At 44.5% G+C, this 18,328-nt stretch overlaps 1 long non-coding RNA gene across 1 annotated transcript in view; it reads right to left on the reverse strand.

Annotated features, from left to right (window-relative positions):
* Positions 1-18,328, reverse strand: part of LOC132018792 (uncharacterized) — a 186,968-nt gene that overhangs the window by 901 nt on the left and 167,739 nt on the right. The gene's annotated exons all lie outside the window — the stretch shown is intronic.

Raw genomic sequence — 18,328 nt, forward strand, 5'->3', positions numbered from 1 at the left:
GGGGGCTCCGTGGCTGCTCAGTTGGTTAAGCAACACCTTTCGGCTCAGGTCATGATCCTGGAGTCCTAGGATAGAGTCCCGCATGCTGGGAGCCTTCTTCTCCCTCTGACCTCTCCCCTCCCATGCTCTCTCTCTCCCATTCTCGCTCTCTCTCTCAAATAAATAAATAAAATCTTAAAATTAAAAAAAAAGAATGAAAAAAATTAGTTTGAATAATTTTCTGTGTAGCCCATGGGCCAACTGATTGACTTTTTCATGGTGCTAAGGTAAATTTACCACTCGCCACACCCAAGAGGGATTCACAATCATAACAACTTACCAAGTCACTTCACCAACATTTACCAAGTGACTTTACATCTGTTCTCTAATTTTTAATCCCCGTAACATCTCTAAGCACTGCAGCCCTTAGACCTAGCATCCGGGGTCCCGCGCTGGACCCCACATCCCAGAAGACCATTCCCACTTTCCTCCTATCCTCAAGAGGCCCAAGTGATGGGGGCCCCCCGAAAGCCATCACCCCCATCTGCCTCTAGCATGACAGCAAACACAGGATGCAGGGTTCAATTTGGATGTCAGATAAACGTGGAATCTTTTTTTTTTTAAATAATGCTCCATATTTAGTATATGTATGTCTCAGAATACCTAACTTGCATGATCGGGCCAAATACCACCTCCCGGTGCCCTCATTCCCTCCCACCTGCCCCCCAGGTAGGAGCAAACCACTCCCACAACCACCCACCCCCCACCCCCAACCCCTGCAGGCGCTGTACGTCACCTGCACTTTTTCTATCCTGGGACACAGGACAGTCAACTCCTGTGCAGGTCCCACCTCCTCCGCTCAAGGGAAGCTCTTCACCGATACAGACTTGTTCTAGGAGAATGCCCTGCCATCCCGTGATCCCCCCACTAAGGTGTTTGAGAGCCTTGCCTGTGGAAACCTAGAACTTTCTCGAATGCTGGGGTTCATGTCAGGTCGGGTGACATCTGTGTCTGGCAACACCAGGACATGCTGCTGCACGGCTCACTCTCCCTTGGTGTCCCCGAGTCACCGCAGAGCACCAGGCAGACCCCTCCCTTCTTCCCCCATGCCGGATGGCTTTTCAGGGAGCATCCCTGAAGGACAGGCACGCCTCAGAGGCTTTCCTTCTTCCTTCCCTCATTCTGAAGGCTATAATTAACTCTCCTTAGGGAACATCTATCCCATACAAACCTGTCTCATTGTGCTCCCTGGAACTATATAAAATATCAAAATATTTAAATCAACAAGAATCTGAAGAGTTAGGCTGTAAAGTAGTTATAAATCAACAGGAAAAAGACAAAAAAAGAGCCCCAGTAGGTCAGGCTACCCTTCACAGCATTCACAAACATACAAGTAGGCAAAAGGGCATTTCAAGACAGCTCCAACTCATTGTTATTCAAATCCATGGCAATTGCTTTGTTTAAAATTGCGCAAAAAATTTAAAAGTACTTAAACTTATAAGGCACAGTTTTGGCAACATTGAAAGGGGGCACTCTCCTGGGCTGCCAAAGGAGGTATAAACTCAAAAAAAAACAAACAAAAAACGTCTCTGGAGAGAATTTTGTCAATTTGTATCCACAGCCTTGAAAACATTCATATTTTTCTGACCTAACTAGTCCATTTATAAAAATTTCTCGTGAGAATACATCAGATAAGCACTTAAGAGTTTTCACAGCTGTGCTATTAAAAAAAAAAAAAGTGTGAAACAAATATATGCCTGACAATAGGGGATGACTAAATAAAATTTAGAATATGGATCTAACGCAAAAATTACTGTCGTCGCTAGAAATCCAGTTTTCAGGAGAATTCCTGACATGAGAAAATGGGGTCTTCATTGAGACAGGTTGGGTCATCCTGCAGTAACAGCTTTTTAAAAACTCAGTAGTTTTAAGCACTTCCCAGTTCACACTCCACATCCAGATGGGATTAGGCCAGAGGGGTTGGTGGGGGCTCCCTCCATGCACTCACCTGGAGCCCCAAACGCTCAGATGACATTAAGACCAACCTCTCAGGCTGGAAAGAGAAGGCAAGGTCATCCCGCGAGGCACTTTGAACCCAGAAGCGAGGCACCTCACTTAGGATGACAGCCCATTGGCCAGAACCAGTCACGTGGCTCCACCTACCTACAACAGTGGGAGGGGGGAATGCGATCCTACTACGTACCCAAGGGGAGAGGTAAGCCAGAGAGGGAGGCAGTGCTAAAAAATTTTTACCATTATATTTCTGATATAATGTTCCAAAAAAAAAGTGAAATACAAAAGTACAAACATACCACAATCCAATTTTAGAGAAATATTTTTGATAGTTTCGTATTGTATGGATAAATGGAGGAAATCCACTCTGATAATACAGATACCCTGGCTGTGAAAGTACAGATGGTTCTTATTTTCTTCTCTATAAATGTTTGAGTTTTGTAAGTTTCCTACAAAGAACACCTTAATTACTACACTAAGAGGAAAATAAGTTTTACGTTTCAGGATTCTTCTTGTTGTCCTGGGTTTTCTCACCTTTGGAAAACAAATGTTTCTTCTCCCTCGTTCAGCAGATTCTTTCTAAACCTCAGCCCCAGCGGTAAGGGGAATACTATTACTCTTCCTCTCCCTGTCAGAGAGCTAAATGAGAAGTAACCAGTAGACGTCCATTAAAAGACATTTGCATGAGGCGGGGTGGGGGAGGGGAGTAAGTGTTCATTAGATGCAAGAGTCATCATGATGCTTCGCTCAGAACATGGAATTAAATTCTGTCACCCTACACAGAAGATTCGATCATATCTTGCTGCCATTTAGCCAAATGATATGACCAATGCCCTTGATTATTCCCTAAGGAAGTATGAACCTTACCCAACAGTTCAGGCTTAGAATGGGGGGAAAAATAGCTCAGCATATTCACTCTCACAAATGAACCCAAGAGGATGGATTTTATCTCTTGGCGGCCAAGTTCACTGTTGATATCCCTAAGTCTTCTTGCCTAACTCAGGCTCCTGGGCCTCTTGCCTTCCCTAAATCCTTACTATTCACATAGTCTGTGTCAGACAACCAAGCCCAAATCATTTGACACCTTGTTTCAAATATTAATTTCCAGGGTCAGGGACCCTAGGAAGGCTGGGACCCTCTGAGCTCCTCTGAGCTCCCCTTTCTTGCCTCCACTGCCGATCTAGCTCAGTACTAGCATAGCTCAGCCCCATTTCCTAAGGACTTTGTCAAGTTGACCCGAGCCCTTCAGGGGGAAAAGTAAGTTGTAGGTCTGATCCTGGTCCTTTCCCCACAGGGCTCCTAATGCAATGTATTTATGTTCACACAGCCACTCGCACAGATTAGAAGTGGGAGCAGAATACCGTGTGGGTCTCGGGAACCAAACTGAGATTCCATTATTTAAAAAACAACAACACAACAACAACAACAACAAAACGCATACTGTAGCTACTCAAAGAAAAAAAGATGTAGTTTTACAAGGTTGTCAGCCCACCATCTTCCATGAGAGTGAACACTAAATGTGGCTAAAGGGAAACCCAGTGCATCAGGGACAGATGGAATGCTTATGTGTGGGGTCTTCTTGATTTTTAATACGCCCCACTAGCCACCGGTCTCTATTGATGTGAAGAGAAATTAATTAATGGCAGCATCATCACAGCAGCCTGTTTGAACTAATTGCTGATGTGACAGGGAAGGGGAAGAAACAGAAGAAGAGAGGGATCGTGGCAAAACAGATGAAGTTTTAATTAATGATGTCTCAAGATGTCATTTCTTCTGGAACAAAGTAAGAACGACCTTCTTGGCAAATAACTCATCCAATTCCACATTCCCTGTACAACCGTAATACTTACTTTAACTGTATGGTTCCCAACTTGAAATGGGGACAGTGGGGAAAAGTGCTAAGGTGACTGGGACATTCTCTGCACCTCATCATGTCCCAGCCGGGTCTCGTTGGGTGATATGTGGGTGCAGGTTCAACTTTCCTACTGCATTCATACCAGACCCAGGCTGTGCAGAATCATACATTGTTGACACAGGAACCACAGTCTTACATTAAAAATGATTACCACCCCTTTTGACTTCGTAGCTGTAAATATGAGATTTAATCATAACATTTAGCTCTGTGATTTATGGATATCATAAATCACATTGTGTTGTGAGTCTGGGACTATCTGTCATGGTGCTAAGAGACCACAGCAACTGCCCTCTCAGGAAGAGATGAAAACAAGACTGTCTATAAAGATATTTGGGTCTTCCTCTGCCATCATTCCATCTGCCCTCCCCAGCCGAACACCAGCACCTGCCAACACCTCCTCCCTTGATAGGGACCCAGAGAATACAACTAATAAACTCAGTGTCACTCTATTTTTGCCTGCTATGTATCCTTAATCTCCATGGATAGGAGGAAAAGTTAGGAAAATTAGGAGCGATTTATATGGTCTCCTGGCACTGGATTGGTTTGGGGAAATCATGGAGAAGAACTTGCAACTTCACTAAAAAGTCAATTGAGTAGCATGTGTTAGAGCCACCTCCTAGCCCTACCTGGGCTCTTATCTGGCACTCCCAGCCTCTCTACCATCCCATTTTGCTCCCTTGGTTTCAGATCTACACTATGCCTATAACTTGCTTCTGGACCTCTGGGATTATTAGTTTTATCCTAAATGTTTAACAATCCATATTGCTGTCTTAGTTGGCTGGAGCTGCCATTAACAAAATAACACCAACTGCGTGGCTTAAACAACAGAAATCCTATTTTCCCACATGTATTTCCAGTTCTGGAGGCTACAAGCCCAAGGTCAATGTGTCAGCACGGTTGGTTCCTCCCGAGTCCTTGGATGGTAGATGGCCACCTTCTCGCTGTGTTCTCACATCATCCATCCATCTGTGCGTGTCTGTGTCCTAATCTCCTCTTACAAGGACATCAGCCATATTGGATTAGGGCCCATCCATTTAATTTCAAGATCCTATCTCCAAATAAGGTCATATTCCACAGGTAGCTAGAGTTAGGACTTCAACATATGAATTGGGGCAGGGAGGAGGACACAATTTGCAATCACCTTTCCAACCCTCCTCTTCAGCACAACTTGGCCCTTCACCATGGTGAAACTCACCAACCTGTCCCTCGGCTTCATCCACACCTCCCACTGAAGCACACTGTGGCAGCAGCATGGGGCAGAGCATGGAGCTGCAGCACGTTGGCTAACACATCACACTGCCGCCTTCTGAGTAGGGCTGCCCTACCTGAGCCAGCAGCACCATGCGAGGTGACCTCCCTTCAAATTCAGAACATGGAGAGGGAGTCCAGCTCCCTTCATGTTGACTCACCCTCAGCTTATTCAGGATGAGTTTACTACCTACCGCTTCTGGACTTCCGACAGCGCCCACTTTGCCAAGAGATTTGAATTCTGAGGAAGAAATTAAGACTTCTCTCTCTCTCTTCCTTTCAACTCTACCTCCCTGAACCAAAAGGGTTTTCTATTTCCAGCAGTATAGAAACTTTCCTTATATCATATTCTCTCTTTCCTCCATCATGGCTCAAAATAATAACACTATCTCAGGCCTCCAAGTTTTACTCTTGATATACAGATGGAAGCTTTTTGGAATTTGGGAAACACTTTTCTCTCGCAGCAAAGCATTGATTTGAAGACTCTCTCACTTTTCACATAACAATTCTAACACGAAACCCACAGCTAAGCCAAGATTCTTTATTCTGGGTGGTCTCCTCCTTCCCCTGAATTGATAGATTCAATGCCAGGACAGCCTGATAGCAAGGAATGAAAATACATGGATATGTCAAGACTATAGTTCTTGTTGCACTAGCAGCTGGGAAGCAAATATTCCGGGACATCCCCCAGAATAAGCTGAATTGTTATGGGCATTTAGTGATCTAGTTACACTGGAATTATTTTCCTTAGTACATAGGTAAGTAGGGAGGCAATGAAGACAACCATCAAACATGTTCGTTAAGAATTCACTGGCAGGGGGCTTTCTCTGGTCCAGAGCCAGAAACCTTCAATATCCAAGAGTAATTGTCTTCCCAGGAACTTATGGAGACCCACCACCCTTATTATTTGCCCATATCTCACTTGGGACCCCCAGGGACTATGGAAAGTAGAAGAGGAGTACCCTGAGTAAACATCCAAGACAGAAGAGTCAAATTGGCTTGGTCCCTGATAAGTACATTATATAGAAAACATGACTTAGAGGTAATCCAACATGGCGGCCAACAGGAGACTAGAGTCAGGCAGCTTGGCTTCAAGTACTGACACTCCCCCTTCCTACCTTGTCACTCCATGTTACGGAACCTCTCTAGAGGTCATCTATAAAATAAGGGTTATGGAAAGACCTATGTTTACAGTGTTGTTGTAAAGCTTACGGGCATGAATACATGTACAATGCTAGAAGAGTGCTTGACACATAACAGACTCTCTGTCAATGTTAACGTGAGTATTATCAGGTTGTGGAAAAGTGGTTAGTATGAATAATTTTAATAGCCAAAATTTATTGAGTGCTTATAATATGCCAGGCAATTTTATAAATTCCTTACATGTGTAATGGGGGCAAAAATTATTAATATAAGAATATTTTTAAAGCCTGTTTTCCATCCCTTTCTAGGTCTCTCCACCCCCACTTCCACTAGTAAAATTCTGGTTTGGTTTACTTGGCACTTCCCCATATCGTCGGCTCATGGGCCTTAATCCACAGATTGCGGGAAAATACTGTAAGCCTGAGAGGCAAGAAGATTTATATTTGAAATGAAGAGAACTCCTGGCATTAAAAAAAGAATGGCTCCAAGAAAACACGGCAGAGTGAGTACGAGAAGTTTTACTTGGCAGTTGAGAGTGGAATAAGGAGAAATTTTCAAGCACAGCTACTCTGTGTTGAAAGTGAGGGCTGGACAAATTGAAGGCAGAGAAATTTTTTTAAGTATAGCTATTTCTTAGGCATACATTACCCTCTTGGAATGTTCTTAAGAGACTACTGTAAACACTTGAATTGCTTTTGATTAAGCATCTCTGTTAACTTGTTTTTCTCTTTTGAATGTGATTCAAAGCGAAGACAGGACCACATGGGAACCCACCTTTACACAGGTTATACCCACATTCTCTCGGGCTGTCTGCACAGCAATCCTGTGAGTCAGATACTGGTCTTATCCCTGCTTTAAGGGAAAACTGAAGCTTAGAGAGATAACTTGCCTACAATCACACAGAAAGCAAATCTACTTTCAGCTCAGAGCCTGCATACCGTCCACCCTGCTACCGAATTATCCCTTTAAGCCTGCTTTAATGCGTACTTCCTCAGTCCTCCCGAGACTGTTATCTAAACTAATGCCTGGTTTCTTCCCAGCACCTGAAAATGTTTTCCTTTCAATTAAAACAAAAACCAAAGTGTATATGTGTGTGCGAGTGGGTGACTTGTAATTTAATGAAACAATTTAAATATTAAATATTCACATTGTTTAAAATTTAAAAGGTACAAATGGTTTAAAGGGAAGTCTCCCTCCTAACCTTGTTCTCCCAGCCATCTGGCTCCCCTTCCCAGAGGCAAACAATGTTATCAGCTTCTATTGTGTATTTCTAGATAAAAGCACTACAAGCAAATACGTTTTGTCTCGCTCTCTTTTTTTAAATGATAGCATAACGAACTCAATGTTGTGTACTTTGATGGTTTCCATTTGTCAGTATGGGAAACTGTCCCATACTGGTATATAAGGCGTGTGCTCCTCTTTCCTTACAGCTAAAAATAACCCATTAGGATGCACCCTCCTTTCTGTTGGACAATCAGAAAATATCTAAATGTGTCCTATTGTATATGATGTGACAATGAATACTCAGTCATTGTGCATGTTTGTAGATCCACAGTACAGATTTCTAGAAACAGAATGGCTGGGTCAAAAGTCATATGCCCACGTATTTTTAATCGATACTCCTAAATTGCCTTCCAAAGATTTTTTTTTTTTTTTTTTTTTTTTTTTTTGAGAAAGAGAGAGGGAGAGAAGCTAAAGGACGGGGAGAGGGACGAACAGACTGAACAGACTGTGCTGAGAACAGAGCCCTCGGAAGGCTCAACCCTGAGATCATGACCTGAGCCGAAATCAAGAGTGGGATGCTTAACCAACTGAGCCACCCAGGTGCCCCTTCCACAGATTATTTTAACAAAGCACATGCCTACCAGCCACAAATGAGATTGTTTATTTTCCCCTACCCTCTCCAACACAGTGGATTATTAAACCTTCTGGTCTTTGCCGATCTGATAGATGAAAACGGAAAATCCATTTCTTCTCTTGCCTCAGGTTACTTGAGTTTAATCTGTAACTTGTTGCCCACAAACCGTTTCATTCATTCGTTTAAATAGTGTAGGGCTCTTCCCACATACAAGTTTCTATCCCAGTCACCCCTTCGCCCTGTGAAGTAGAATCTCTCTCCAAAATCGTTCCGTGGCTTAAGAGTCCTCCAGATGGCTGGGGTTTGAGTAAAACTCCTGATTTCTTCGTGGTAGAGTCATAGGATCATTACTGGGGTTTGGGAGGAGCAAATAAATAATATTCCTGTCCCAATTCTGTCCCCAATTCCTTCCCCACCCAGCTCTAAGTTGGGACCAATCAAGAGGCAGTCACAGGAATCAGACAGACGGGGATGAAAGTATCTGCTTTATGTCTGATAAAGCCGATTGGAGTCTAAAGCTTAGACCCAGAAACAGATGGGTTTTCTAGTATCTGCCCTGAATCAAAAAACAAGCAAACAAAAAAAGCCACAATTAAACCCACACACGCGGTCATAGGCAGGCCTTCTCAGCAAAGGGCAGTCTTCTGTACAGTGATGGCAACTTAGTACAGGGCCTCCGAGGAAAGTGGGTTTCCTGAGGACAGCCAAGCCCACCAAGAGCTTACATGGCTCTCGTGTGCTACTCAGGCAGACCAGCTACACACATTATATGTAGCCCCAGAGGTGTCTCTCCCCTATCCCTCCCTCACCACACGCATACACGCATGCGCCAGAGGCAAGGAAATTCTCACCCCTCCATGCAAACGTAGGGAGAGGGGATAAGAATACTTCTACTGTTAAACCTTCGGTGATGAAGTTCTAAAGAAAAATAGGACCTTTTGCAGGGTGGGAGGGAATTCAAAATGTGAAAAGAATGCAAAATGTATTCACTACTTCATTCACTAAATACTCATTGAGGGTCTACCCAGTACCAGGCTCTGTGCTCGGATCTGGGACTGAGAAGACAAATACTCAGCTCTCGCCTTCTATAGGACAGATGCTGTACAAGCGAGATAACCACAGAAATAAATCACCTTGTACAAACTCTAATCGAAGCATGGACAAAGGAACGGGCAAGTCGTTGCCAAGGTGCCAAGGGCTGTGCTAGGAAGGATGAGTAGGGCAGCAAACGGCCATGTATGTGACAATTCTTGGTCAGGAGTTTGTGGGTCGGGCAAGAGGGAATGCCAGATCAGGGAAAGGTCGCAGTTGCAAAAGGAGAGAATGGAATCAAGTTGTGTATGAGGCACAAAGAGTATTTCTGTGTGGATGGGGACCTGTGCAGAGGGGAAGGTGAGAACAGGTGATGTAAGACACATCTGGGAAAGCACCAGAGCTGGGCTGGGCAGCCTCTGTAAGCCACACTCAGGAGCTCGCCCTCAATCCTTAGACCAGGGGGAGCCCTTAGCATTTCTTAAGCAAAATTGACATAACCCACTTTGTTTCAGGATGACCACTCTGCCAGCAAATAACGAAGATAGAGTGGAAAGAGAGAGACAGAGGGAAAAAACAGAACTGAGAACTAAAGGGGGGAGGACCAGTTAAGAGTCAGCAAACAGACACAGAAGAAAGAGGTTAAGGGTCAAGATTAGCATGGGGGTGATCAAGAAAAGTGAAGAGATCCAGCAGACATTGTCCAGGTAGAATGAGCAAGAGGCGGTGATTAACCAGTCATAGGAGGTGAGTGGGAGGGAATCCAGAGCAAACAGGCATTCTGTTTGAATGGTGAGGCAGGCACCCGGAGCAAAAGAGGAGCAGGCTGGGCAAGAAGAAACTGAGTTTTGTTTTGGATCATGCTATGTTAGAGTGACCTAGAGATAGTGGGATGTTTCCGGCAGATGCTGAGAAATGAAAGTCTGAGCTTGGGAGAGAAATCAGGGTGCAGACAGACTTGGCAGCTCCTGGGATAAGGGCTGTAAGGGAAGCCATGGGCATCCTGTAAGAGTAGTTAGCTGCATAAGCAATGAGCACGGCGAGAGAAACAGGGTGGTACAGGGGACCCAACAGGCAATAGGTATCTGGAACGGAGAAGCGATCAATGAGAACAGTTCCATGGAAAGCAAGGAGGTCTGGGAGATAAGGAGGGAGGAAGAGCCCTTCAATGAACCATCAAGGAGATCAGATTCCTCCTCCTCCTGGATGTTCAAGGCCAAACGGCGCCTTTGGAGGGGACAGTTTTCTCATCCACATCTGCCCTATGATATTCATCTTCTAGGGCTGCCTGGAGAGCTAACTGGGTGAGAGAAAGAAGGGTGAGGACAATGGCTCAGCTTCCTCCCACATGCCTCTCTAGAAGAAGCTTCTCCTTGTTTGCTATAGAATGGAAGAGAAGAGAGCAGAGCAGGGCCTTCGGAACACCTTCCCCACAAAATCTAGCACAAGCTCTGCATTTACAAACATCCAAAGGAAATCTAATATCCTCCTTCATGAAGTTAAGGAAACCTAATATCCTTCTTTATGGGTTTAAGGAAATCTAATATCCTTCTTTTCCTTCTTTATGGATTTCTCACCAGTGAAGCCCACGCTAACAGTGATCACTGCCAGGATCCTTCATGACCACACCATCTGCTCTGGTCACAACTTGGACAATTGTCCATGTTCACCTTTCTCTAGCCATCAGATCTTGGCACAAGCTAGGCCACGTGCCTGGAATGCCCCCATTCGTTCTATAAAATTTCTCTTGATTTCTTCAAAGTCATGCTTGATTCTTACCCTGTCTACAAAGCTTCTGTACATTTTCTGTCTCTGTACGTCAACTGAGATCCACTCTTACTACTGTCTGACTACAGACTTGGTCTGTGTTAACATTTTTTATTTTACAGAAATCATGTCATTTGTCATAATTATTTAGGGGAATAAGCAGACTTTTCTAGAGAACCAGAGCTTTGCCTCTAAGCCTCAGTATTTTATTTGCTTCATTGAATGGACCAATATTTATTGAACATGGCCTTGTTATGTGCCAAACAATGTGCTACACAATGGAGATTTTAAACAAAGGAAAATAAACACAGAGAAAGTATTCATTACATAGGCCAAGAAGCAAGCCTGGGCATCCTTTAGGGGATGAAAAACTAACATCTTAATTGCTCCCACTGCCTTCTTTGGTAGATCTTACTAAAGCAGAATATTCTGTTCCCCGCCTTCTTAGACAGAGAAGAATGAACATCTGAGACATTTGTGTTGACTTGGGTGCATCAACTTGAACATTTCTTTTTTTAATTAGAAAAACAATATGTTCCTTATGAAAAGTTGCAAAAAAAAAATTTTTTTTTTAGTCACCCATGGTCATACCATCCAAAAAAGCAACCACCACTAACATATTTGTGTATCTTTCTAGGCTTTTGTCCAACCAATTTTAGGAAGTTTGCCATAATAGAGATATACTATATTGAACACAAAAGTTCATAGCTTGCTCTCTTACACGTTCCCAGTATGGTGTAGCCAGTTTTCCAGGAAGCATCGTTGGTTGAACCATGTCGACCAGGAGAGAAATCCCAGGCCCTGTTTGTCCCCCATTTCTCTGGCCCCTCTTGCCCCCATCCAGAAGAGCAGAGTTTACCCCACCCTCTGCTGTGACAGCAGAAGCTTGAAAGAGCAGAGGAGGGGTGGACACAACATGCCCAAAGCTGAGAAGTCCGTAGGACCCAAGGATGAATTAAAAGAGAGAGTCCTCCTTATTTCTGGAGAGAGGAATCACAAGTCTCAGGGAGTAGGATATAGCAATAGGAGGTTCTAGACATGGAGACAGAAAGAAATAAAAAGGAGGCCTGTAGGAAGTGGAAAGAGATGTCTAGGAGAAGCAGGGGCATCTATATGGGAGACCCTCTGACTAACAGAGGTATCCATTCTCCACTACCCCCCATTGGCAGAAAGAGGAGCTAACACCTCAGAGGCTACACTGTCCCACCGGAGAAGGAACACCTTCGAAGGCTATCATCCAAGCAGAGAAGACCATAATATGTCCCATCTTGAAGACACACTAGTTTCCAAATTCTCCATTTCCAGAGGATCCCTGTGCACAAACCTTGGGAGAAAGAAAAGGGACCTTTAATATGTCTTGTGTTTGTAAGAAAGGGACATCTCCCAAGACTACCAATGAGCAGGGAAGGAAAGCATATCCCCACTACCTGTTGAAGACATGGTCTCAGCTTTATGCACCCCCAGGAAATAATGGACTGCTTATAGAATGTGAAGGGTAGTTGCCCCATGCATAATGGCCCCAGAACACCCACCATTAAACATCCATTGTTCTTCCTTCCCCTTTAGTGCAGTGACTCCCAACCTTATCTGCATGTTGGAATCATCTGCATAGCTTCCCAAACTATCGATGCCTATGTCCCACCTCCAGAGATTGTATGATTCTGTCTCGGGGGCGGCCTGGATTTAAAATTAAAAAAAAAAAAAAAAAAAAAGATACTCAGGTGATGATAATGTGTATCAGATGTGTTTGAGAACCACTGCTTTAATGTTGGGTCCTGGAAATCACTTCTCCTCGTAGGTGGTCTATAGACTATAACCCATCGCCCCAACTCTAATACAATGTTCTGGAAAAGCTTCTAGAATATATCTGAAATGGGGGGAAATGAATTTGGAACAGTGCAAAAAAATGCATGAACTGTAGAATCATAACTCTTTTTTTAAACATTGAATGTGTCTGCTGGGAGACCTCAGTTTATTTTCTGGATAGCTGAGCTGGCTAAAGAAGTAACCACCAGATAAGCCAAGTTTTATGGCATCTCTGTAAAGTGTATGGGTTGTGTGTTTATCTATGCATATGCTTATAGAATGTTAGCCTGAAAGTTGATGAGTTCAACTATAATGTCTTCTCTGAGGGTTCAAGCAACTTGAGAGCAGGTATCATATTAAGGCATCATTGTGTGGCATCTTGAAGAGAAACTTTACACCCAGGAAGTTCACAGTAAATGCCAGAGTGATCTTCAGCACTCTCATTGCTGCTGATTCACCCAGGGCTGGATAATGGACCAAGAAACAGCCCCAACCCCTAAGCGACAAGGCACTCCTTATAGAAGTGGTATCTGGGGTCTTCTTGGGGATATCAAATATGATCTCTCCCCAATTAAAATATTCCTGATGAGTACTATTACTTGTTCCCCAGGGAGGACACTGACTAAGAGAGCTAAAAGCAATGAGTTCACCTTACAGTTTCCCACTCAACTGCCCTTTAAATGTGAAAACAATTATTTTAATCACTTCTAGCTGGAGGCTGCCCAGAGCTGGAAGAGGTTCTCTGAGCATCCTTGAGAGACCTGGACCAGGGAGAGAGCTGGTCCTCAGAGCCCCTGGCTGATGCAATCTGAGGACATTCCCCAGAAGATATATTCCTCACTTCTTAGTTTAAAACAATAAATTAAAAGTTTAGGAGAATAATCCTAAACATCACACTAATTGACTTCAGAGACAAAAGGCAGGTCTAGCCCATGATAGCTCAGCCTCCTGCAAAGGCCAGAGAGTCTGTGAGGAGCATGGGTCCCACACAGGCAGACCAAAGTGTTCTTGCCCTCTGCCACGTCTTGTCTAGTTTACTCTTCTTTTAAAAAAAAAAAAAAATTATTTTCCTCTTACAGCAGAGTCCTTCATAGAAAAGGTATAATGATACATTTCATTAAATCCAATCTCAGTTATATTTTACCTCAGTATTGCTACAGGGGTCCTCCAAAACTCTTTAGAAAGAAAGAACTTAAAATGAATATTTGACACCTTTGGGTACACTTTGATCTTAAATAAAATATATCATTTGACACATCTGGGGAGTTAGAACAATTGGGGGAAGAGGAAATTGTTTGTTTGTTTTTTTTTTAAGTGAAACAAATAAAAGGTATTGCAAGACTCCCAAAGAGTGAGAAGTACAGTGGTGTCATGACACAAATGGCACCTGTGGGCCCCTTTCCATGGACAGATCATTCTGAGAATAGCCTTTCTGTAGAAGGAAGGAATCTTCTGACCACTTTTCTACCTGAACCTTCTCTTCTTCTAAGGACTTCTGAACTACAGCATTAGTAACACTCTGCCTATAAATGTTCTTGATTTCCATGATGCCAGTCTCTTCTAGTCCACCCTCTAAATGTTCTTGATTTCCACGATGCCAGTCTCTTCTAGTCCTCTCCTAAACTTTCTAGATGCTTCTTCCCCACCCTGCTAATGGGCAAATCAATCCCAAGTGCTAGGCTCTTGGACTCTGCCCTTGGCCCTCTTCATCAGGCTCTCCCTACATGACCTAAAACACTCCCATGACTTCAGCTGTTATCTGTAAGGTGCTGATTCCCAGAGGTAGCTCTCCTGCCAAGGTCTACATCACATTATTTCTTGGACATGGATTGGCCATCAGAGTTTCCACAAACCCAACATGTACAAAATGAAATGCATACTGGTTCCTAAATTCTCCTTGCATTCCTGATCTTTGCACCTGACATCATCATCTACCCATCATTCAAACAACAAATTGGAGCTCACCCTCAAATCCTTCTGTTCACCCCCTACACCCAGCGTATCACCATTTGTCTCAGTTAGGAATTGCTTTGGGCTGCTGGACGAAAATGATGGATACTGCAATGACTTAAAGAAGAAAAGATATATTTTTTTCTTATATAGTGTGAAGTGCAGAGGGAATCCATCCAAGGCTAGTACACCGGGCCCGCCATGTCATTGGGCCCCTAGACTCCTGGCCTTTCCTCTCTGTCATGTTCCCACCCTTAAGAGTCCATCATGGCTCCACACTGTCTGTTCCCAAGTTCCAGGCAGAAAGAAAGAAAGAGAGAAGAGGCAATCCACATACTTCTTTTGACTCATATTTCATTAGCCATAAAGAGAATGCATAGAACAGCTATTAGTGGGGCAAGATAGAAATCAGGGCCACCCATCCTACTTCTTAATAGCTTTCAAATTATCCCCTAACATATTTTGTTCGGGCCCTTATCATTTCTTCTGTGGGTTATTTCAATAGCCTTCTAATTAGACTCCCTGCCCTACCACCTGTGCCCCTCACAGCCATGATTTACACGGCCGCCATAACTATCTTTCCTAAATGTGAATCTGATCCCTGCTTAAGATCATTCAGGGGCTCCCCTATAGTCCTCAAGAAGAAGCCCACCCTGCCTTACATGCCTTTAAGCCCTTCCCAGTCTGGCTCAAGACCATTTCTATGCCTCCTCTCGCCTCTCATCCCCCAAGTTCCAGACACACCGACCACACCTTCATCCCGGGGCATCTCAGCTGTCTTACGCCACCCCATCTTCACAAGCATTGTCGCTGGGTCTGCACAAAGACACTTCTGTGTGTAAACAACGATTAAAGATTTGAGGAAGTACCCACACGTTCTTTGTGATGCACATATACATACCGCCCTTTGGAAACCCAACAGAGATGCCTCCTCTGTCTCCAGAAAGAATCTAAAGATGACTCTCCAGGAGGAAGCACATGGGAGAGTCTCCGTGTCACTTCCTCGGTGACCTAATTAGTTCAGCCTTCCACACGTCGAAGAAGAGAAGGGGAAAAAATGCAACTTCTCACTTAAGAGTCCTCCTTGCAACCGAGATATCTCTATGTAGATGAAAGCAAACCAAAGGAAAAGTGAAAAGGATGAAAGAAAAAGGGCGTAATGGTGAACGAAGACCTGTACCCCCAGATAGGTAGAAACTCCTGCAAAATGCATCCACCAGCCTGGATTCTGACCCGAGATGTGTGGCTTGTGGGCAAAAACAGAGAGAATGGAGAAAAAGCAAGAGGCTCGTTGGAGCCCAAGTGATGGTGTTTTCCCTGGTTTTCTCAAAAACTGAATTGCTTGGGATGCCTGGGTGGCTCAGTTGCTTGAGCAGCTGCCTTCAGCTCTGGTCATGATCTCAGGGTCCTGGGATCGAGCCCCGCATCGGGCTCTCTGCTCAGCAGGGAGCCTGCTTCCTCCTCCCTCTCTATCTTCTGCTCTCCCTGCTTGTGCTCACTCTCTCTGACAAATAAATAAATCTTTTAAAAAAACCAAAAAACAAAAAACTGACTTGCTTCCTACAAGTGCCGGGTGGGGGGGGGGGGGGAGAAAAAAACAATCACAGTCCATAGTTACCGTGAGGAGGACAAGGGTGAAGCTAACAAACGGTGACATGTGACTCTGTGTGTGTGTGAGATGCCCTGAGCACCACGCCCCCGGCTATTTGGAGACCCCTGTGGAAAATAGGAGCCAGAGTCTCCTTTGCCATGTGTCGGCTCTCTCCTTCCAGGGAGCCTTCCGTGGACCTTGCTCGTGCTAGTTCAATGTCATCCCCTTTACTGTAAATAAAGGTTGCCACTGGGGAGCTAGCCTATCACCCCCCATAGTGCTAAGACTTGGCTGCTTTTTCCAGCACACACATCACTGGGAATGAGCCTGGCCAATGAGTCAAGTTTCTGGAGAAAGAAATAGAATGATCACGCGCCTGTCCAATGACAGAAACTGCTAAGAACACGAATCTTCTCTCTGTCAATTTATGTTCCTGTAGCTCTGTGGGAAGGTTCTTAGAAGTGGTAGCGAGAGAAAAGGAAACTGGGGATCTTGGTGTTTCGGTGACATTTCATCTTGGCCAGTTACTGCTTCTTCACTCGACACTCTTTAAAAGAAAAGAAAAAAAAAAATAGTGTCTTTTAGGCACAAATGATTAAAGAGAAACAGAAGACAGGACAAGAATTAGTTCCAAAATGCTCCTCTACTGTAACTCGAAGCCATTCTCTGAGAGGGGTTGGACAGATTGTGTAAAGAAAATGAGTGTTGGGAGAAAGGAAGATTGAGTCGTCAGGTAGGGAGAAAGCACCTCACAGTACATCACAGTCATGTTTTCAAACACCCAGGAAACTGGCCGCGAGAACTGGAAGACTTGGTGCGATCTGGGATTGAGGTCATTCTCAAAGCACCACCCAGCGGAGCCCCCGAGGAGTGAGTGCATCCCAGGAATTGCCCATCACTCTGGTACCCAGGCCTTCTCCTCGCTTGACATCGTCCAGCTCCCACACACTGGCCACGTCACTGTCTCCCTATCCTTCTCCTCCTCCCGTCTTCCCGGACTCCTCGGTGTTCATCCATCCATACATGGCGAGGAAGTCCAGTGCCTTCAGACAGCTCTAGGGACCTGCTCTGCCTAGTACACCACTCGCGCATCTGACACCGTATCTGAAGAGTCCTTCCTGCAGCGACAGAGAACTCTCCGGTCCATTATCATGTGCTCGGAGGCCCTTTGCTTAGGAGTAAGGACTCGGATCCATCTTCATTAATCTTTGGCTATGCCAAGGTCATCAATGAAGTTGCGGTAAAAACAAACTTGCAGGAAGCGACGGTGGTCCGTGGCGTGGTTAATTCTGCGTGGTTTTAACAATTTTAGAAGGCCAGGTACGAATCGATACTGTACAGTGGATCTTGTAGTTTGTTTTTTTTTTTCTCTCTCTCTTCTGTGAGTGATTGCTTGCTGCCCAGAGGACGTTTTCTTTACCTGAGGTCCTACAGAGATTTCATGTGCTTAGGAGAAAACTATGAAGGCAAAGAGGAAACTGGTTATATGTAGGTGTTTCCTAACTCGGGTTTCACTTTTGTCTCACACACACTTTTAACCCTGTAAAGGTGAACTAGACAAATGCCAGACTAGACCAAACTAGACCGATGGTGCTGCCTGGGTCCTTTCTGAAGCTGAGGTGCCCATGAAAGGCCACCACTTCTCAATCCCGGCTCCACAGCTAGGTCAGTGGCAGGGACAGCAGAGAAGTGACCAGAAGAACAGTGTTTCTCCCCTTTCCCTAGCTGGTGGCAAACAACTGGCTATCATCTTACTTTCTTTGTGTCTCCTGGACTTTAATCTGCTCACTAAGTATCTACCTATGATTTTCATTGCCGGTTTGTTTGTTTGTTTGTTTGTTTGTTTGTTTTTTAAAGATTTTATTTATTTATTTGACAGAGAGAGATCACAGGTAGGTAGAGAGGCTGGCAGAGAGAGAGAGGGAGGGGAACAGGCTCCCTGCTGAGCAGAGAGCCCGATGTGGGACTCGATCCCAGGACCCTGAGATCATGACCTGAGCCGAAGGCAGCGGCTTAACCCACTGAG

This window comes from Mustela nigripes, chromosome 5 (assembly GCF_022355385.1).
Source record: "Mustela nigripes isolate SB6536 chromosome 5, MUSNIG.SB6536, whole genome shotgun sequence".
Taxonomy (NCBI): domain Eukaryota; kingdom Metazoa; phylum Chordata; class Mammalia; order Carnivora; family Mustelidae; genus Mustela; species Mustela nigripes.